This window comes from Penaeus vannamei, chromosome 42, assembly GCF_042767895.1.
Source record: "Penaeus vannamei isolate JL-2024 chromosome 42, ASM4276789v1, whole genome shotgun sequence".
In the NCBI taxonomy this organism is placed as follows: Eukaryota; Metazoa; Arthropoda; class Malacostraca; order Decapoda; family Penaeidae; genus Penaeus; species Penaeus vannamei.
Window position 1 is genome coordinate 13,748,980 of NC_091590.1, and position 22,500 is coordinate 13,771,479.

At 48.9% G+C, this 22,500-nt stretch overlaps 1 protein-coding gene across 8 annotated transcripts in view; it reads right to left on the reverse strand.

Moving 5' to 3' along the window:
* LOC113806045 (latrophilin Cirl) overlaps positions 1-22,500 on the reverse strand; it is a 178,103-nt gene that overhangs the window by 135,756 nt on the left and 19,847 nt on the right. Inside the window, exon 2 of one of the 8 annotated variants that reach the window (XM_070118761.1) lies at positions 539-556. The exons of the other annotated variants lie outside the window; for them this stretch is intronic. The gene's annotated coding sequence lies outside the window, so the exon portion shown is untranslated. The remainder of the gene's footprint in view (positions 1-538; positions 557-22,500) is intronic. 8 annotated transcript variants of the gene reach the window in all.

The window sequence follows — 22,500 nt, forward strand, 5'->3', positions numbered from 1 at the left end:
GGGGGGGAGGGCGAAGGGTGTGGAGGGAGAGGGGGAGGAGAGCGAAGGGTATGTGGGATGGGGGTGGGGGGAAGGGAAGGGGATTAGGGGTTCATTTATTTATTGGTTTTCACTCTTTTTAATGACCTTTCGCTGTCTCTTCTTTTCTTTTCGTCGTTTTTTCCCGTCTTCTTCTCGTTTAACTCCCAGAGATAAAATCGTACCGACATGCACATTCTACCACAAAAAAAATATATATATATATAAATATATATATAACCAAAAAAATTACAATAACAACAACCATCTACAGCAACAACAACAGCATGTAAAATACACGATAGATACATTTTACCCGCATTTCACAATCTACTTTTAATAAATTGACTTTTTTTTTGTAAAGACCATGCGCCAACACGCCAACATGCACAACAACAACAAAAATATAACAAACAGCAACAACAACAATTAACATACACAGGTACAGACTACTACATTTTACGATAACAACTATCATTAAGAGCAACAGACGCAATAATTATGATGGAAAGTTACTAACCACTGTCGGGAATTGGGGCTGAAAGAGATAAGATAACAGGTATGAGTGGAAAGGAAAGATATTTTTAGTAACATTAAAAAAAATAAAAACTACATCTGTCTCTTGAAAAAAAAATGGACGATGGGGGAGTGTTAAGCATAGTAGAGGGGGGTGACACAACACTAGTGGGGGGTTACCTCGTTGTTGGGGGGTGGGGGTATGTTATATATGTTACAAGTTAATTATTCGACAAAGTAAACGTTAGGGGGTGGGGGGGTCATACACAAATGGTTATCAAAAGTATTTTTTTAGTTATACACAGGGGCGAGTTTAAGTAGTTTAGCCTATATACACTCACGTTAAATGACAAATCCTGGATGGGAGAAAAACACATTGTTATTAAACTCTCTTAAAATCTAGAAAAAAAACACGCATAAACATTCTTATCAAAAACATACACAGTACTCCTCACACGCACACATGAAACGCATACCCACACACACACACACACTCGCGAATATATACATACACACGCGCGAGCACACACGCACACATACACACACACATACCCACACACTCGCGAACATACATACACACATGAACATACCCACAGCCACCCACTCAACGAATTGAACTTTTCATCTCTCTAAAACACACAATCAAGAAGTATAAAGCCAAAGAGTATCTAAAGAGAAGTTTTTGCTTTTTTTTCTACCTTTATCTTTTTGGGAGAATGGAAAATCGTTGAGGCACGCTTTATTTAAATTGCAGACTGCGGTGGGAAAGCGGGAGCGAGAATGCGAGAGTTGGAGAGAGAGAGAGAGAGAGAGAGAGACAGAGAGAGAGAGAGAGAGAGAGAGAGAGAGAGAGAGAGTAAGAGAGAGAGAGAGTGAGAGAGAGAGATTGAGAGAGAGACAGAGAGAGAGAAAGAAAGAGAGTAAAAGAGAGAAAGAAAGAGAGAGAGAGAGAGAGAAAGAGACAGAGAGAGAGAAAGAGAGTGAAAGTGAGAAAGAAAGAGAGTGAAAGAGAGAAAGAAAAAGAGAGTGAGAGAGAGAGAGAGAGAGAGAGAGAGAGAGAGAGAGAGAGAGAGAGAGAGAGAGAGAGAGAGAGAATGAGAATGAGTACAACGAGAACCAGAATAATCCAGAAAAAAATTTAAAACTCTAAACAAAAGAAAAGACCCCCCCCCACCCCCTCCCTAAGAAAAATCGGAGAAAAATAACTATGCAAATCCTCAAGAAAACGGTCCATAGCTGACTGAGCCGGTCACTGTTTGGACAGAAAATTCGCCCATGTCGCAAAGGGCAGCGAAGGGGCGAAGGGGCGAAGGGGCGTGGAGGGGCGTGGCGGAGGGAAGTTCCATTAGGTGGGAGCAGGAGAAAGTAGGAGGAGGGGAGGGTGGAAAGGGGAGGAGTGAAGGGTGGAAAGGGGAGGAGGGAAGGGTGGAAAGGGGAGGAGGGGAGGGTGGAAAAGGGAGGAGGGAAGGGTGGAAAAGGGAAGAGGGAAGGGTGGAAAAGGGAGGATGGAGAGGAAAAGAGGAAGAAGGGAGAAGCGAGAGGAGGACAACATGAGGAAGCGAAATAACGGAGAAGAGGGGAGAGAGAAAGGCGAGGAACGAAAGGAAGAAAGAAGCAAGAAATGGAATAAAGAATCAGAGAAAAAAAAATGAAATAAAAGCCAAGGAAAATGGAAGGGAGAGAAGGCGGCCCGGAAGTTGCAAGGGAGAGAAAAGAAGATGAGTTGCAGGGGGAAATATCGGCTTATGACCGCCCCGTGGGGAACAGCCGTCTCCCTCAATCGCAAAGTTTATCCCAAGTCCAAAAGGGGGGGCGAGGGAACCACTCCAACTCCGGCGATATATTCCCCGCCCCCTTATCGCTTCCTCTTTCAATATCTTCCTCTTCTGATTTCTGTGCCTCTGTCGCCGTCCTTCTCCGCCCCCCCTCCCCCCAACTTTCCTCCGCTCTTCCTCCCTCTCGCACCGCCTCCGCCAAGCCCTCCTCATCTTCCTCCTCCTCCCCCCCAACATCTACCACCCACTCCTTATCCTCCATCTCCGCCATCCCTCCTCCGCCAACTCTTTCCCTCCCCTTCCATCGCCCCCCATTCCTCATCCCACCCTCCTCTTCCGCCTCCATTGCTTCCATCAACCTCTCCTTCCTTCCACCTCTCCTTTCCCCTCCTCCATCTCCAACACCCACTGCACTTCTATCACTCCCTCCTCTTCCGCTACCGTCTCCCTTTCTCCCCACTCCATTCCATCACCCTCCCCAGGCTCCAACATCCACTTCACTTCTACCACCACGTTCTCCCTCTCCATCCCACCCCCTTCCCTTCCTCCACCCCCTCTTCCCCTTCTTCCACCACACCCTTCCTCCACCCTTCCCCTTTCTCTTCCTCCACCACCCTTTCCCCTCCTCAACCACCCTTCTTCCTCCTCTTCCACCACCTCCTTCCCCTTCCTCCCCCCCCTTACCCCCTTCCTCCCCCCTTCCTCCCCAGTTCCCCAAACTCAGAAATACAATAAGGTTTTCCCCGATCCTCTGACAGGCTCCGAAAGCGCGGGGCCAAGACAGCGCCAACCCACCCGGTATTTTTCGTCTTTCCCTGATTGTCTGCAAGCAAACCCAACGCGCGGGGCCCTCCTGATTGTCAGCTCCGAACGTTATCTACATTTCCTTAAGCCTCGTTCTAATCCCTGGTTCTTCTTTTTTTCCTATCCACTTCTTTTCTCTTTCCTCCTTCATCCCCGGCCGCTTTACCCGCCTCTTATTCCGTCTCTGTCTTATTTTTTTTCTCTCTCTCTCTCCCTCCCTCTCCCTCTCCCTCCCCCCTTCTCTCTCTCTCTCTCTCTCTCTCTCTCTCTCTCTCTCTCTCTCTCTCTCTCTCTCTCTCTCTCTCTCTCTCACTACAATTATGCTTGCAATCCTGCGTACTTGATTGCATGTCTATCGTCCTCTTTTTGATAAGATCTGTTCGGTTGCGTGCAAGGGAAGCATAGCCAATAAGCACGGCGGAGACTGAGAATATAATCGCGTTTGATGTGTGAGTGAATGAGAGAGAGAGAGAGAGAGAGAGAGAGAGAGAGAGAGAGAGAGAGAGAGACAGAGACAGAGAGACAGAGAGAGAGAGAGAGAGAGAGAGAGAGAGAGAGAGAGAGAGAGAGAGAGAGAGAGAGAGAGAGAGAGAGAGAGAGAGAGAGAGAGAGAGAGAGAGAGAGAGAGAGAGAGAGAGAGAGAGACAGACAGACCGAAAGAAAGAAAGAAAAGGAGAATGACTAAATGTGTTTGTGACCTCCTCTCGTCCGGGTCAGGTCAAAGGACAGGAGGGTAGGGTAAGCTCCGTCTCTGACCTTATCTAAACAAACAAACGAACAAACAACCGGAATGATTACATTAATTACGCCTTTGTAATCTGCGGTTTCCTGTTTTCCTTTCGAGTCTGTCTGGGTATGTCTACGTCCTCGGCTCTCTTCTTTCACGCAAACTTTTGTTGTTTTCATGCATAGGTCGCGCTAAGATATATTTCTTGGTGGGGAAAAAAGTGGCTGAAATTCCTCCCTCTCTTTCCTCCCTCCTCATCTCTTCTTCTTTATCTGTCTCTCTCTCTCTTTTACATTCACTCTGTCTGTCTATATGCCCCCTTCCCTCTCTCTCCCTCTCTCCCTCCCTCACTCTCTCACTCTCTCTCCTTCTCCCTCTATCTCCCTCCCTCTCTCACTCAAGAGATAAATAAAAATAATTCCAAAAAAGAGAAAAAAGAATGAAAAAAAATCTACCGCCGCTTTCATATTAAATTCCTAACAATCTATTCGCCGCCGAGTGAAATCTCTAAATGAATATGCATCACAGGGGACAAACTAGGCCGTCTCCACTTTTTTCCCTCTTTTCATTTTTTTCTCTTTTTTCAATACGCGGCAGAATATTTTACGATCAAAGAGGGAGGGACAGGGAGGAGGGAAGGAGAGAGAGAGAGAGAGAGAGAGAGAGAGAGAGAGAGAGAGAGAGAGAGAGAGAGAGAGAGAGAGAGAGAGAGAGAGAGAGAGAGGGGGGGGGGAGGGAGGGAGAGGGGGAGGGAGGGAGGGAGAGAGGGAGGGAGGGGGGGAGGGAGGGAGGTAGAGGCATTTAAAATCACGACAAAAAACAAACATCAATTTACACAAGTCCCGCATCGACGCCGCCATTTTGACTCCCAGCCCAACCCACAAAATCAACAAAAACAATAAATAAAAAATATATAAAACTGACAGAATTACTAACCACCTCCTACCCAACCTCCTCCCACCCCCTTCCAATGACCATAAATAAAACAAAGATGAAATTAAGGAAATTTAATATATATTCCTCCCTCCCAATCCCCCCTCCCGCCCCCCAAACCGAAAAAAATCTGCACAAAACAAGTCCCCTTTGGCAGAGGCTGCAGGGAAATGAGGGGATATTTTTTTTTTCCTTCACCCTCCCCCTTCTGGAAAATGAGGATTCTGCCCTCCCCTCACCCCCGCCCCGTGTGAGGAAAATGAGGGGGGAAATAAAGGAAAAAAGGAAAATTAGGGGAAAAAAACACCCCCCCGCTCCCTTCTTTCACGAAAATTAGTGAAAAAATCCTCTCGCTTCACTCCTTTCAGGAAAATTATCGAAATATAAAACTCCTCAACTTTTCCCTTCTTTCACACACACAAAACAATAATAATAATAACAATAAGAAAATAATAATAATAAGTAACAACTAAAATTAAAAAAAAATAAAAATAAAAATAATAAAAAATAGTAAGAAATAGAAACCAAATAAATCCTCTCCCTCTCCCTCTCCCTCTCTCCTCCAAAAAAACAAGGAAAAAGATCCCCCTCCCCCCTCCTTTATGAAACAAGTTGGGGTGGCAGCACCCGCCTTCTCTACCTCTGATCCGGACAAATTAATGAACTCGAAGAAGGGCAGGGAAACGGGGGAAGGGGGGGGGTGGATAAGATAGATAGATAGATAGATAGACATAGTGAAAGAGAGAGATGGTGAGGAGGGAGAGAGGAGGGAGGAGGAGAGGAGAGAGGGAGAGAGAGAGAGAGGGAGAGAGGGAGGAGAGAGAGAGGGAGAGAGAGAGAGAGAGAGAGAGAGAGAGAGAGAGAGAGAGAGAGAGAGAGAGAGAGAGAGAGAGAGAGAGAGAGAGAGAGAGAGAGAGAGAGAGAGAGAGAGAGAGAGAGAGAGAGAGAGAGAGAGAGAGAGAGAGAGAGAGAGAAAGAGAGAGAGAGAGAGAGAGAGAGAGAGAGAGAGAGAGAGAGAGAGAGAGAGAGAGAGAGAAAGAGAGAGAGAGAGAGAGAGAGAGAGCGAAAGAAAGAGAGAGAGCGAAAGAAAGAGAGAGAGCGAAAGAAAGAGAGAAAGAGAGAGAGAGAGAGAGAAAGAAAGTGAGAGAAACAGAAAATATATAAACAAAGAGACACACGAATACAAAGAGAAATATAAATAGAGATAAAAAAAACAAATAGAGCGAAATAGAGCGAAATATAAACAGAGAGACAAGGGCAGAGGCAATATCAACCGAAGCTCCCAAACTCTTTAATTCTATTTATGCCTCCCTGGTTTCATTAAATACATATTTCCCCGGTTCCATATTTTTTTCCCTTTTCTTTCTGTGTTAGGGGAGGGAGGGGGAAGAGAGGGAGTGGGGGAGAGAGGGAGAGGAGGGAGAGGGAGAGGAGAGGGAGAGGAGGGAGACACCGAAGCATCAACGGATTAATTGACTCCCTCTTTTCGGTTTTATTCTGATCATTTAATTCTTCTTTGGCATATTTCGTTTATCCCTCCATTCTCATATCTTTCACTTGTCGTCTTCCTACACTTCCTCCATCCCCTTTCCACCTACTTTTTCCTCTCCTCCTTTCTCTTCTTATTTTCTTCTTCTTCCTCTCCCTCCTCCTCCTCTTCTACCCATCCTCTAAACCCTAACCTTCCGATCATCCGTCCCTCCTCTTCCCACCTTCATCATCCCACTCTTCCTTCCCACCTTAATTTATACTACCCCTCCTCCAACCTTCCCCTCTTCACCCCTCCCCATCTCCCCTAACGCCATACCCACCCCTACCCCCCTCCCCCCTCCCCCCTCCCCCCTCCCCACATTCATTTCCTATTCATTCGATTCCATTACTTTTCTAACCTCTTTACATCTCCCCTTTCTCTCTTCTCCATTCTGGCCCGATCTGCTTATCTGCCAATTCATATTAATCGGCGACCCCTTATCAAGACGCGCTTAAATATATGGACAAGGAAGATCGACTGAGAGGAAGGGTTGGAGGAAGGGAGAGGGAGAGGGAGAAAGAGGGAGGGAGAGGGAGAGAGAGGGAGGGAGAGGGAGAGGGAGAAAGAGGGAGGGAGAGAGAGGGAGAGGGAGGGAGAGAGAGGGAGATAGAGGGAGAGAGAAGGAGAGGGAGAGGGAGAGAGACAGAGTCTGGAGGAGAGGGAGGGGAGGGATGGAGAGGGAGAAAGGGAAAAAAGAAAAAGGAAGGAAGGCCGAAAGAAGAAAAAAACAAGATACAGAGAGACAGATAGTGAGGAAGTGACAGAATGAAAGAAAGAGACGCAGAGAAAAGAGAGAGCGAGAAATTTCCTTTTTTCGCCCCCCCCCCCCCCCCCATGAGACTTCCCAAGCCACCCTCATCTCTAAATTGAGGAACAAATCTGCCCAATCTGCAGACAATCATTACCAATCAAAGGCAATCGTGATTGTCAATATAATTCTCGTGCAGGGCTGGCTTCCCCTTACTATTTTTTACGTCTCTCTCCTTCCCTCCTACCCCCTTCCTTCTCTCTCCCCCTCTCTAACACACACACACACACACACACACACACACACACACACACAGTCACTCACTCACTCACACTCACACACTCACTCTCTCTCTCTCTCTCTCTCTCTCTCTCTCTCTCTCTCTCTCTCTCTCACCTCACTCACCACCGCTCACTCACACACCACTCACCACCCTCACTTTCACTCTCTCACTCTCTCACTCTCTCACTCTCTCTCTCTCTCTCTCTCTCTCTCTCTCTCTCTCTCTCTCTCTCTCTCTCTCTCTCTCTCTCTCTCTCTCTCTCTCACTCACTCACTCACTCACTCACTCACTCACTCACTCTCAGAGTAACCCGACACGACGCCACGTTAAACGCACACTCATTACGCTTCCCAGGCCGTGTCTTCGTGTGCGTTTAAGACGTTCGTTACAGGCGATAAAAACGCATTTTTAAGGGGCTGGAGGGAGGAGGCGTAACACTGCGCCCTACGATGGAGTGGGGAGAGGGGGAGTGGGGAGTGGGGGAGTGGGGAGAGGGGTGAGGGGAGAGGGAGTGGAGGGGAGAGGGGGAGGGGGAGAGTGGGGAGAGGGGTGGAGGGGAGTGGGGAGAGGTGGAGGGAGTGGGGGAGGGGTGGAGGGGGAGAGGGGAGAGGGTGGAGGGGAGAGGATGGAGGGTGGAGGGGAGAGGGGTGGAGGGAGGGGGAGGGGGAGAAGGGTGGAAGGGAGGAGGATGGAGGGGAGAGGGGAGTGGGGGAGAGGGGTGGAGGGAGTGGGAGAGAGGGTGGAGGGGAGAGGATGGAGGGGAGGGGGAGTGGGGAGAGGGGTGGAGGGGGGAGAGGGAGTGGAGGAGAGGGGGAGGGGGAGAGGGGAGGAGGGGAGAGGGATGGAGGGAGAGGGAGTGGGGAGAGGGTGGAGGGAGGATGGGGGAGAGGGGAGGGGAGAGGGGTGGAGGGGGATGGAGGGGTGGAGGTGGAGAGAGGAGAGGGAGTGGGGAGAGGGGTGGAGGGAGAGGGGAGTGGGGAGAAGGGGTGAGGGGAGTGGGGAGAGAGGGGAGGGGTGGGAGAGGGGTGGAGGGAGAGGATGGAGGGGGGGAGGGGAGAGGATGGAGGGGTGGAGGAGAGGATGGAGGGGTGGAGGAGGGGGGATGGAGGGGAGAGGATAGAAGAGGAAATATAGAGAGAGGGGAGAGAGGTAAATGATGAAAGAGAGATGGAGGAATTAGAGGATGGAAGAGGGAGAGGCGAAAGAGGAGAGGCGAGAAATGAAAAGGATAGAGGAAAGGGAAGGTTTCGAAATAAGGGGACGAGCAAAGGACTGAAAACAAGTATGAGAAACAAGGAGCGGGGAGGAAGGGAGGGAATGAAGGAGAGGACAGAGGATGAAGGGAAAAGGGGAGTGAGGGAGGGGGGAGGGGGGAAGGGGAGGCTAATCGCAGAGCCAAACCAAGCGGAAAAGGAGAACAAGAAGGAGCCTCAAGACACGCCAACTTTCTCACGATGCCGTCTCCTCTCCCTCCCCTTTCTTCGTCTTTCTCCATTCTCTTCTCATTCGCTTTCTTTCCATTTTCTTCTCATTCGCTTTCTTTTTCTTTTTCTTTCTCATTCATTTTCTTGCCGTTTTCTTCCTTTTCCTCCTCTACTTCCTTATTCGTTTTTTTCTTCCTTTTCTTCTCTTCTCTTCCATCTCATTTCCTTTTTCCTTTTCTCAGTTCCATTTATTTCTCTTCCTCTTCTTCCTTCCATCCGCTGCCTGTTTATTTGACCCCTAAATCCTGAACCTCAGTCTTTATACATATTCTTTTTACTTTTTACTTCTCCTTCCTCTTCTCCTCTTTCTCCTCCTTCCCCCCTGAACCTCCTCGTTCTCCTCTCCTCTTCCTCCTTCCCCCTTCTTCTTTTTCCTTTCCACCTTCACCTCCTCTTCCTCCTACTCCCTCCCTCCCTCCTCCCTGCTCCCTCCACCTCCTCCTCCTACTTCCTCTCTCTCTCTCCTCTCCACCTCCACCTCCACCTCATCCTCCACTCTCTCCTCTCCTCTCCACTCTCTCCCTCTTCCTCCTCCTCCTCCTCCTCCTCCTCTCTCTCTCTCTCCTCCTCCTCCTCCTCCTCCTCCCTCCTCCTCCTCCCTCTACCTCTCTCTCTCTCTCCTCTCCTCCTCCCTCCCACTCTCTCCTTCCTCCTCCTCCTCTCCTTCTCCTCCCTCTTCCCCTCTCCCTCTCTCCTCTCCTCCACCACCACCTCCCTCCCCCCTCCACCACCACCTCCTACCCCCCCCTTCGGATGCCGGCCAAAGGCGTCGTCAATCGTCACAGGCCTTTCGGGTGATAACGGATGGCCAATGCAAGGAGATGGATAGGGACATGAATATAAAGGAAATGGATGGGGACGGAGAGGGAGGGAGAGGGAAAGGGAGAGAGGAGAGAGAGAGGGGAGAGGGAGATGGGGGAGGGAGAGAGGAGAGAGAGAGGGGAGAGGGGAGAGGGAGAGGGGAGAGGGAGAGAGAGGGAGGAAAAGGTGGATGGAAAGGTGGAGGAAGGAGGAGGAAGGAGGGGGAACGAGGAGGAACGAGGAGGAAAAAGGACGAGGGTGAAGTCGAGGAAGGGAGGTGGAGGAGGAGGAAGGGGTAAGAAAGACAAGCAGAAAAAGGAGAGAAAGAGGAACTGAACAAACGGAAAATAAGAATAAGAAGTAGGAGAGATACAAACTTAAGACAAAGTCAGAAAGACATATTTAGACAGGACGACCACCAGAGGAGGAGACGTCAAGAAACCGACCAAGAGAGGCACGCAAAGACCGAATACCCGGATGTCAAAACACCCCAAACCTTACCTACCCCCTCCTTCTCCTCCTGCCAATCTGCCCACCTCATTCCCCACTTCCCATCCTCTTTCCCCAACCCCAACTCCAACGCATACCTCTACCCTTCCATCTTTCTCCTTTCCATCCCATACCCCTCCTCTTTTCCCTACCTTTTCTCCTTCCCCTACCTCTTATTCCTCCTCTTCCTCTTACCTTACCCCTTATTCTTCCTTTTCTCCCTCCCCAACTTCCAACTCCAACCCCAACCCAACCCCTCCCACTCCCTCGCCCTACCCTCCCCCACCTCCCCCTCCTTGACGGACAGAAATACCCGCACCAACCCCGCCGCGGCAAGGTGGGGTTTTAACGACCCGTCGTAAAATGCTAATGTCTCAACAAGAGGGACGCTTTACCATACTAAAACCCCTTGAATAAAAAAGGAAAAAAAACTTCTTGTCACACGTTAAAACCATCAAGAGTAAACATTGCAATTTTGCAAGAAGGCTGGGATCCGATGGCAGTGGGCTGCGTGCCCCCCCCCCTTCTCCTGTTGCAAAAGACGGTTGCAATGTTGCAGCGCTGGCACTAACGGCCGATCGGGCTGGCACTACCGGTCCTGGGCGGGATTGCGGAGGTGGCGACGGGGCGGGAGGGAGAAGGAGAAGAAAGAACACAGAAAAGGGGAGATTGTATACATACATGCATGCGTGCATATACTTATTTACACACACGTGTGTGTGTGTGTGTGTGTGTGTGTGTGTGTGTGTGTGTGTGTGTGTGTGTGTGTGTGTGTGTGTGTGTGTGAGAGAGAGAGAGAGAGAGAGAGAGAGAGAGAGAGAGAGAGAAGAGAGAGAGAGAGAGAGAGAGAGAGAGAGAGAGGAGGAGAGGGGGAGAGAGAGAGAGAGAGAGAGAGAGAGAGAGAGAGAGAGAGAGAGAGAGAGAGAGAGAGAGAGAGAGAGAGAGAGAGAGAGAGAGAGAGAAAGAGAGAGAGAGAGAGAGAGAGAGAGAGAGAGAGAGAGAGAGAGAGAGAGAGAGAGAGAGAGAGAGAGAGAGAGAGAGAGAGAGAGAAAGAGAGAGAGAAAATTAATAGTGAAAGACAGAAAAAAAAAACTATTACAGACAAGAGAAAGAAAAAAAAAACGCAATCTAATTTCAAAACTGTACACACAATTTCTCCATAATTGCACTTACGATCCGAAATCTTGTTACCATAATCCCCTCAGATCCCCCTTCCCCCCACTTTACCACCCCTCCCCCGCCCCCAGTGCCTTTGTCATCACTCCACGCCCCGACGGCAAGCCTACACCCCCCACCCCCACCCCCTTCCACGCCTCTCCCGATATTGCTTTCTTTCTTTTTTTTCTCTTTTTCTCTCTAGTTTTCTCTGTCCGTCTATTCTTTTTTCTCTCTAGTTTTCTTTCACATCTCTATATCTATTCTTTCTTCCTCTATATGTTTACTTCTCTGTTTTCACATTTTCTATCTCTGTTTATGTCTATTCTCCACTTCCCTTTTTCCTTCTATATCATTCTATTACATCCTCACACACTCCTTGATTTTCTATTTCCTTCCCTCCTTATCCTTCCTCTCCATCCCCCTTCCCCTTCCTCGCTCCCCACCACTTTCCCCTCCCCCTCCCCTGACTTTTCCTTCCCCTCCCTACCCCTACCCTCCCTTTTCCCTTCCCCTCCTTCCCCACTCACTTTTCCTTCCCCTCCCCTCCCCCTCTCCCTCACTTTCCTTCCCCCTCCCTCTCCCTCTTCCCGTCACTTTTCCTTCCCCCTCCCCCCTTCCCCAAACTTCCCCGAGTGCCAATATCTCACCGCCTCAAACAGGGTCACAATAATGGCATCTTCTGACTCTCTCTCTCTCTCTCTCCTTTATTTGTACTTGAGCAGGCGTTAACGAATACGGGGCAGCTACGCTTATATTGGCAACGTTCCACGGCCAATATTAACCCCCTCCGTGTATCACAAGAAATATTTATATATTAGTTTCTCTCTCTCTCTCTTTCTCTCTCTCGGTCTCTCCCTCCTCCCCTCTTCTCTCTCTGTCTGTCTCTCCCTCCCTTCCTCCCTCCTTTTCTTTCTTTTTTTTCTTTCTTTCTTTCTTTCTTTCTTTCTTTCTTTCTTTCTTTCTTTCTTTCTTTCTTTCTCTCTCTCTCTACATATAATTGACCTTTCTCTCTGGGTTCTCCGTGCAACGTTTTAATACAGCATACAAAAATATTTCTTAATATATACCAACTCGTCTTTCTGTGTCACCCATGTATCATGATGTAAAAATAATACAATATAAACCCCGCCTCTAAATATATGAGCATTCAACTGTCTTCCACGTATCATGATAAAAAAAAAAAAAAATACATAACATAAAACAAAATAGTCTCCCTCACTAAAACTACGTTGTTAGTTTTCTTTTGTGTCTTTCTTGCAGTATGATAAAAAAAAAATACATAACGTATTCGAAAATGACTAAGTGAATGCATGTCTTTTTTTCTTACCCTGCGTCGCCGGTGATTCAACGGTTTGACATTTGCACAAAGAAAAAGAACACCTAAAAAGAGGCTCCTCTGTCTGTCTGTCTGTCTGGCTCTCTCTCTGACACACACATACAGACACACACATACAGACACACACATACAGACACACACATACAGACACACACACACACACACGCACACACACACACACACACACACACACACACACACACACACACACACACACACACACACACACACACACACACACACACACACACACACACACACACACACACACACACACACGCACACACACACACACACACACACACACACAGAAACACACACGCACACACACACACACACACACATACATATATACAAGAATTCCTCTCAGTCTGTACATGTCTCAGATGATATTCAAGCTGGTAATTGCTACTAAATATTTGCCAGCAGTACACGAATAAATGAATCTATTACGAGGAATTCCCTTCCTCTCCAATCACTCAATAACAGTCTTTGTATACAACTAATCTAATCTTCCTTTATAATTATTGAATAACATGATCTGCAGGAGGATGGGAAGGAGGAGGAGGAGAAGGAGGAAGAGGAGAAAAAGCAACATGAAAAGGAAGAGGCTGAAGAAAAGAAAGAAGAAAAAGAGGAAAAGGAGGGAGGAGGAAGACGAGGGGGGTATGGTGGCTCCATCAGAAAGACGGTGACATCATATTCTAGACCTCCCCCCCCACTCTTAAAATCTCACCCCCCCCCCACTCCAACCCTCTCTCTACTCCCTACCACCCACTTACACACCACGCCCGCTTGTAGGAGGTGGTGGGGTTGACGTGTGGAGGTGGTGGGGTTGACGTGTGGAGTTGGTGGGGTTGACGTGTGGAGGTGGTGGGGTTGACGTGTGGAGTTGGTGGGGTTGACGTGTGGAGGTGGTGGGGTTGACGTGTGGAGGTGGTGGGGTTGACGTGTGGAGTTGGTGGGGTTGACGTGTGGAGGTGGTGGGTGACGGGTGGAGTGGGCGGAGTGGAGGGGTAGGTGACGGGTGGAGGGTGGGTACAGGTGGAGGGGTGGGTGACGTGTGGAGGGGGTGGGTGACGGGTGGAGGGGGTGGGTGACGGGTGGAGGGGGTGGGTGACGGGTGGAGGGGGTAGTGACGGGTGGAGGGTGGGTGACGGGTGGAGGGTGGGTGACGGGTGGAGGGGCAGGTGAAGGGAAGGGTAAATAAAAAGGGGCACAAGGGGGGGGGCTGGAGACAGCAACAGATGCTATCGTACATGCGTAGTGCGGAGACGGGGGCGGGAGGGGGGGGAGAAGCAACGAGTAAAGGAGAGGAGGAAAAGGAGGAAAGAGGGAAGGAGGAGTATGGAAAGAAAGGGGAAACAAAGAGAAGAAGCGGAGGAAAAGGAAGGGTAACACATAGGTTTAAGGAGGCGGAGGGGACGGATGTGAAACAGGAAGAATGAGAGAGAAAAGATAACAAAAGACTAAAAGAGAGAAAAAAATGAAAAGAAAAACAAATCTTGAAAAATATAGATAACTAAAAATTAAAAGCCAAATCAAACACAATAAAAAGAAGAAGGAATGAAGGAAGAATAGAAACAAGAGAACGAGCAAGAGAAAGGGTGTGGAAGGAGGAGGAAAAAGTGACGAGAAGTGAGGCGAGAAAAAAAAATGTAAAAAAAAAAGTGAAAAAGAAAAAGAAGAAAAAATGAGCGTTTAATTAGAGACGATGAAGAATGGGGAGGGGGGGGGGGGGGTCCCTGTTCTGATGTCCCACTATACCTGTAATTGGTTGGCGGCATATGAGACACTGCCGAGGGGGAAAGATGGGGCAAAGATAAAAAGAGAGAGAGAGAGAGAGAGAGAGAAGAGAGAGAGAGAGAGAGAGAGAGAGAGAGAGAGAGAGAGAGAGAGAGAGAGAGAGAGAGAGAGAGAGAGAGAGAGAAAGAGAAAAAGAAAGAAGAAATAAAAAGAGAGAGGAGAGAGAAAACAATGAAAAAAATGAAATAAAAAAGAACCCTCAAAAAAACAGACTACACCCAAAATAGGCAAAAAAAAAAAACGAAAGAAACGACGAAGACAAGCAACCGAAAGAGAAAGCGAAAGAAAAGGGGAAAAAGAGACGTGATGCGCCGGTCTGTCCCAGAAATAATACGACCTAAATGATTCTCCCTCACCTATTCAGACGCCCTGTTTTATGGAAGTTAATAACACCTCTCCTGTATTGCCCGAAGACCCAACTTCAGTGGGAAGAAGCGGCGAGGGGAAAGGAGGGGAGGGAGGGGGAAGGGGAAAGAAGGGGAGGGAGCGAGAAGAAGGGGGAGGGAGGAGAAGGGGAAAGGAGGGGAGCGGGAAGAAGGGGAAGGGAGGGGGAGGGGAAGGGGAAAAGGAGGAGCGAGAAGAAGGGAGGGAGAGGGAGAAGGAAGGTGAGGAAAGAAGGGGTGAGGGAGGGATGGGGAAGAAGGGGAATTGAGGGGAGGGAGGGAAGAAGGGAAAGGAGGAAAGGACAGGAGAGAGATGGGGAAGAAGGGGAAACAAACGGAGGGAAGGGAAAGAAGGGAGGGGAATGAGGACAGGAGGGAATGGAAACAGGGAAAGGAGGAATAAAATGAAATGGGAGAAAGCGGTGGAGAAGAAAAAAAGGTAGAGCTAAACAGAACCCACAACCCCACCCCCCATTCCTCATTCCTTCCCCACCTTGCTATTGGCAAATGTTGCCTCCAACGCAAGACATATTGCACACATACACCCACAAACACACTCCCTCCTCCCCCTCGTCCTCTTCCTCCCCCCATCCCCTCCTCCCCCTCTCCCCCCTCCCTTTCACACCCAGAGACCAGGAGTAAAAAATAATAATAATAGCGAGTATAGAGTTTCTTTGTGGCTTCTCCAAGATCTCTCTTTACTTGAGGTGTTATTGGAAGAAGAGGAGGAGGAGGAGGAGGAGGAGGAGGAGGAGGAGGAGAATGAAGGGGTTAAGGAGTGGTAGGAAGAGCAAGAGGAAGAAGAAGAGGGAAGAGGATGAAGAGCATAATAATAAAAATAACAATAATAATAACAACAATGATAATAATAATTATAATAATAATAATAATAAAAAAAAGAAGGAAGAAGAAGAAGAAGAAGAAGAAGAAGAAGAAGAGAAGCAGTACAATAAAAAGAAGAGGAGGGACGAAAAAAAATGAGCCGAAAAAAAAGAAAAAAAATGTAGGAGATATAGAAAAAACGATACAAAACACGGACAATACAATGCTCGATAATTACTCACACGCGCAGATCAAAAGCCAACACACACACACTCACACACAGACAGACAGACACGTACACACGCACAATCACACACACACGAGTGCACATGAAAAGAAATCCTTTTCCCTTGTCCCCTCTGGGATTAATATTAGAAGACTGGTAATAACACACCTCAAGTGTCGAGATCAACACCCACTCCCATCCCCCCCCCTTCCAAAAAACGAGAAAAAAAGAGAAAAAACAGAAAAAGGAAGAGCTCGCAATAAAAAAAAATAATAAAAATAATAAAAATAATAAAAAAACGAGAAAAAACTATATATATTTTTCTCAGACTTACGGCGCAGAGGTGGCAGACGACGAAGGGCATCAAAGAGCGGAAATGAAAAAGCGAAGCTGGAAAAGACGAGCGACTGAGACACGGCAGAACGGAGAGACGGCGGTCGCTCGCTCGCTCGCGCGTCGCTAATTTTTCGAAGTAGGGGAGAGGGGGAGAGAGGGAAAGGGAAAGGGGAGAGGGAGAGGGGAAGAGGGAAAGGGGAAGGGGGAAAGGGGAAAGGGGAAGAGGGGAGAGGGAAAGGGAAGGGGGAAAGGGAGAGAGGGAGAGAGTGGGTGAGTTTTTTTTTATTGATGAAGGTGGTGATGATATCCTTATAATTTTAATAATATTAGTAAAATTGGTTGTAAAAAAATATATGATGAATGATACTGATAAAAACAATAAATGACCTTTTCGCTACCTAAGACTGCAACAACTGGAATAACAAATAAATGAATAAATAAGCCTTTTTGGAATAACACAAGAACGGTTTTTGATATCAAGTTGACCGAGGACCAAGGTTGAGAATTGGCAATATCAAGACCGAAAAAAGGATTTTCAAAGGATTTTTTTTTTCTTTGCCTTTTCCTTTTCGATGGCAATTAACGCTTTTTTGAGCGAAATTGAATGTGAGTGTTTTAACGTACTTTTTCATGTTTTTTTTTAATATTATTTATTTATTTATTTTTACGTGGACGAAAATTAAGACACTACGTTCCGTTTCGAGGATCTGGATCTCTCTCCCCCTCTCTCTCTCTTTCGCCGCGTTTCTCTTTGCTCTTCTGTTTATTACCTTTCTCTTCTTACACCTTTTTTTCGTCTCCGCTAACTCCCTCTCTTCCTTCACTATTTTAACATCTCTCCCTACTATCCTTTCTCTTTCTCCCTTTCTCTCTCCACCATCCTTTCTCTTTCTCCCTTCCTCTCTCCACCTCCATTTCCCCTTCCTCCCACTCTACTTCCTCCTACCCTTCTTCCCTCTTTCCCTCCCCTACCCTCCTCTCCCTCCCCGTCGCCTTGCCCCCCCCCCCCACCCTCCCTGACACCTACACCCTTCCTTCGTGACATACATTACGGTATTTTTATTAGCCTTTACTCTCGCCCATCTACTGTTTATGCTCCCACGCGCCCTTCTTACGCCACGTTTATGCCCCGCGCTACACACAGCGCACTCCCCGCCTCGCCTCCCAAAACTGCGCTGCTCTTCCCTCTCCTCCTTCCTCCTCTTTCTCTCTCCTCACTGCGCTGCTCTTTCCTCTTCTCCTTCCTCCTCTCTGTCTCTCCTCACTGCGTTGCTCTTTCTCTCCTGCTTCCTCCTCTCTCTCTCCTCACTGCGCTGCTCTTTCCTCTCCTCCTTCCTCCTCTCTCTCTCCTCACTGCGCTGCTCTTTCCTCTCCTCTCCTCCTCTCTCTCTCATCACTGCGCTGCTTCTTCCTCTCCTCCTTCCTCCTCTCTCTCTCCTCACTGCGCTGCTCTTTCCTCTCCTCCTTCCTCCTCTCTCTCCTCACTGCGCTGCTTCTTCCCTCTCCCTCCTTCCTCCCTTCTCTCCTCAATGCGCTGCTTCTTCCTCTTCCTCCCTTCCTCCTCACTGCGCTGCTCTTTCCTCTCCTCCTTCCTCCCCTCTCTCTCCTCACTGTGTTGCTCTTTCTCTCCTCTTTCCTCCTCTCTCTCTCCTTACTGCGCTGCTTTTCCTCCTCCTCCTCTCTCTCTCTCTCTCTCTCTCCTCTTTCCTCACTCTCTCTCTCTCTCTCTTCCTCTCTCTTCCTCTCTCTCTCACTGCTTTCCTCTCCTCTCTCTCTCTCTCTCTTCTCTCTCCTCACGCTTCCCTCGTCCTTCCTCCCCCCCCCTCCCTTCCCCCTCCGCCATGTTGTAACCCGTGACGTAGAGACGCACTTCGTTTCGCTTGACCACATAGATAGCAGACGCACATATACCGACAGGACGGTGACGTACACGTGCCGCACACACACACACGAGATGCACAAACACCCGCGGGGAATGCTGTGCAACCCCGATTTTTTCTTTTTTTTTTCTTTCTTTCTTTCTTCCGGATACTTCTCTAATTCTCGTTCTTCATTTCTCCCACCTCCTCTCACTACCTTAACCTATCTACTTTTTTAACTTTTTTTTTTTTTTTTTTTAACTCATTTCAGACTCCCATCCTTTCCCCTTTCCTTCCCCCTTGCCCTAACCCCCACCATCACCCCTCATCCTCTCCACCCCCACCATCACTTCTACCCCCAACCATCCCTCCACCCACTATCCCCTCCACCCCCACCATACCGTCCACCCCCGCCATACCGTCCACCCCACCATCCCCTCCCACCCCACCATCCCCCTCCACCCCACCATCCCCTCCACCCCCACTATCCCGTCCACCCCCACCATACCGTCTCCACCCCACCATCCCCTCCACCCCCACTATCCCCTCCACCCCCACCATTCCCTCCACCCCCACAATCCCCTCCACCTCCACCCCCCACCACCCCACATCATCCTATCCACCCTCCCCCCCCCCCTCACCGTGCCGTCGCGGCGAATAACACGCAAGCGGTAACGAGGTTATTACCGAGGCCCATGATTTAACGCGCATTTCCACTCGTGTAACAATCAACAATCGGCGCCGGGTGATTTAGTGGGACATTTTAGTGAGGAGTGAGGGAGGAACGTGTCCGGGAGGAGGGGAAAGGGGGAGGAGGAGGGGAAAGGGGGAGGAGGAGGGGGAAGGGGGAGGAGGAAGGAGGATGGGGAGAGATAACGAGAGGAAGGAGGAGGAGGAAGAAAAGGAGGAGGAGGAAGAAGAGGAGGGGGAGGAGGAGAAGAAAAGAGAAAGAACAACAAGAATGGAAAAAAAAGGAGGAGGAGGAGACGGATGGGGGCGAAGAAAGGTGAGGATGAAGGAATGACAACCACAACCTTCCCCCTCCTCCTGTAGCACCTCCCCCCCATTCCCCCTTCCTCCTCTTGCACCCCCTCCCATTCCCCCTTCCTCCTCTTGCACCCCCTCCCATTCCCCCTTCCTCCTCTTGCACCCCCTCCCATTCCCCCCCCTTCCTTCCTCCTCTTGTACCCCCTCCCATTCCCCCTTCCTCCTCTTGTACCCCCTCCCATTCCCCCTTCCTCCTCTTGCACCCCCTCCCATTCCCTCTTCCTCCTCTTTGCCCCCCCACCCCTCTTGCCCTTCCTCCTTCCTCCTTCCTTCCCGCAGGCAAAGATTTGTGCATCGGCGGCCGTGTGTGTCTCGAGCGATTCGGTACCGCGGGTTGTGGCGGAGGGAGAGTGGAAGCGACCGCCTGGACATAACGGGTCGTGCATGTTTTCGGCTGCACGTATATAAAAAAAGAAAGAAAGAAAGAAAGAAAGAAAGAAAAAATCCTTATTCCCACTCTGTTGCTCCATTCTCGCCTTCTCTTTCTCTTTTTTTATTTCGTTGTTTCCTCATTCTTCTCCATATCCTATTCTTTTTTTTTCTCTGTCCAAACTCTCACTCTCTCACTCTCTCACTCACTCACTCACACACACACACACACACACACACACACACACACACACACACACACACACACACACACACACACACACACACACACACACACACACACTCACACTCACACTCACACTCACACTCCCACACTCACACTCACACTCACACTCACACATCACACTCACACTCACACTACACACTCACACTCTCTCTCTCTCTCTCTCTCTCTCTCTCTCTCTCTCTCTCTCTCTCTCTCTCTCTCTCTCTCTCCAATCCTCCTTCCACTCCGCTTGGCGCCCAACCACACGATATCAAAAGCATTACCCTTCGCTGTTTGACGGGCCAGGCTTCCATGACAATCAGTCCACATACCTGGAAAGATAAAAAAAATACAGATTATAATTTGAAGCTCAAATGTTTAAGCAACATTAATGACTTTAAAAGCAACAAAATCAACATCAATAACACAGGACACACTAACTACAACTTTAGGATTGAGAGTGGGGGGGAAGGGGAAGGATGGGGGGGAGGAAGGGGGAGGGTGAAGGGGAGAGAGAGAGAGAGAGAGAGAGAGAGAGAGAGAGAGAGAGAGAGAGAGAGAGAGAGAGAGAGAGAGAGAGAGAGAGAGAGAGAGAGAGAGAGAGAGAGAGAGAGAGAGAGAAGAAGAAGAAGAAGAAGAAGAAGAAGAAGAAGAAGAAGAAGAAGAAGAAGAAGAAGAAGAAGAAGAAGAAGAAGAAGAAGAAGAAGAAGAAGAAGAAGAAGAAGAAGAAGGAGGAGAAGGAGGAGAAAAGGAGGAGGCGGTTGTCGCATTAACCGCACCTTATCTCCCCGGGACGTAAATATTTAAACGAGGGCCATTCTTGTTTACGGCTGCGCCTCCTTGGCAGATACGGCCGGCGGACATCTTCGTCGGTGGCAGGGCTTCTCACACGCGCACGCACGCACACACGCACGCGCGGATATCGACTATCATAGACACCGACAGACACACAGAAAGAAAGAAAAGAAGACAGACACGCGCGAATATGGACTAAAACAGACACAGACACGCCCCCTCCCTCACACACACACTCCCACATATCCCCCTCTCCCACACCCCCACCCCAGCCACACCCCACTCCGCCCCATACATATTCCCGCCGCCGCCATCCCCACTCCTCGCCCACTCACTTATTCATCCCCAGCCTCGCGAAATCAATCATGGCCGGCCAATATCCTATCCAATATGGAGATAATGGTATTCAACTGTATTTTTTTGTATTACACATCACCCTGATAGTCTTATCTCCTTTTTTTATCTCTCTTTTTTTAAATCTTGCTTTATCAATTCTCTCTCTTTTTCCCGGTTTTCAAATTCGAGATTGTTTTGTTCTTCTTTGTTCTAATGCGTCTATTGTTTCCATTTTAAGCGATTTTGTCTTATTTTTACTCCCTTTTAATTCCCTCTTTCTTTATTTCCCATTTTCTTTGAGTTTTCACCTCATTTGTGCGATATCTTTTCCTCTTATCCACTCTTTTTATCTTGCGATTTTATTAATTCCCTCTTTTTTCCCGGTTTTCAAATTTTTGGTGTCCATTTTCGTTCTTTCTTGTTCTAATGCGTCTCCTGTTTCTATTTGGGGCGAATTATCTTTTATTTCTTATTCTCTTCTCATTCCCTCTTTCTTTATTTTTTTCTTTTTGCAAATCTCCCTTCTTTTCTATCTCTTCTTTCATCTTATACTGTGCATGGATCATCATTCCTCTCTTCCTTCTTCTCTTCCTATCCATTCTTCCTTCTTATTCCACTCCACCTACTTTCTCCTCCACTCTTTCTCCCCTTTTCCTTCTCCATTTCTCCCTATCCTCTTTCTCTTCCCCCTTCCTCTCCCATCTCAATTTCCTTTCTTGAATGCATTCTTTCTTCCCCTCTCTTTCCCTCTTTCCTTCTCCCCCCCACATCTCTTGCTCTCTCTCTCACATCCTTCTCCTCCTCTCTTCCTCCTCACCCGCCCCCCCTCTCCTTCTCCCTTCATCTCCCTATCCATCTCCCTCTCTCTCTCTCTCCATCCTTTTCTTCCTCTTTCTCACCACCTCTGTCTCTCTCTCACCTTCCTCCCTCCCCCCGCCCTCCCCCCGGCCGCGCCGCCCCGCCTTCATTTTGCCCTCGATATCGCGCCCATCTCCTTCCCTGGGCGCATCGCAGAGGGCGTGGCGTCCAGGTGTCACAATATTGAGCCATCAAGACCCAAGAGCGACTCATGATTAATGTTTCTGATACCCTTGGCCGGACGGGTTCTCTGGAGTCTCCTCGCCCGCACCCCGGGGTCAGTCCTCAGCCCTCACCCCCTCCTCTCTCTCTCTCTCTCTCTCTCTCTCTCTCTCTCTTTCTTTCCTCCCCCGGTCCTCGCATCTCGTTTCTGGTCTCGCTCGTCTCTTGTCTCTCTTGCTTGGTTTTGTTTTTTGCCTTCTTTCTCGCTCTCCTCTCTTTTCATGCATTCTTATATCTCCTCTTCCTCTCTTTCTTCCTCCTCCTCCTCCTCCTCCTCCTCCTCCACGTTCCATTTCCTCTCCCACGTCTTTCTACCTACCTACCTACCTCTCTCCCTCTCTCTCTCTCTCAAACACACACACCTCACTTTCTCTTCCTCCCTCTCCTTCCTTTCTTCATTTCTCTCCTTCCCTTCACTCCTCTCTTCCTCCCCCCCCCACCTCCTCTCCTCCCCCTCCGCCTGCACACCCACCTCCACAGGCACCGCCGGCGGCAACCTCGAGGTGTTATAATCTGGTCCCCGGGATAATCCCAGCGGCCGAAAAGTACCGAGGCAAAAACGCCAAGACACAGCGCCGCCTCCTCCGGGATGCGCTCATCCTTCAGGTATGC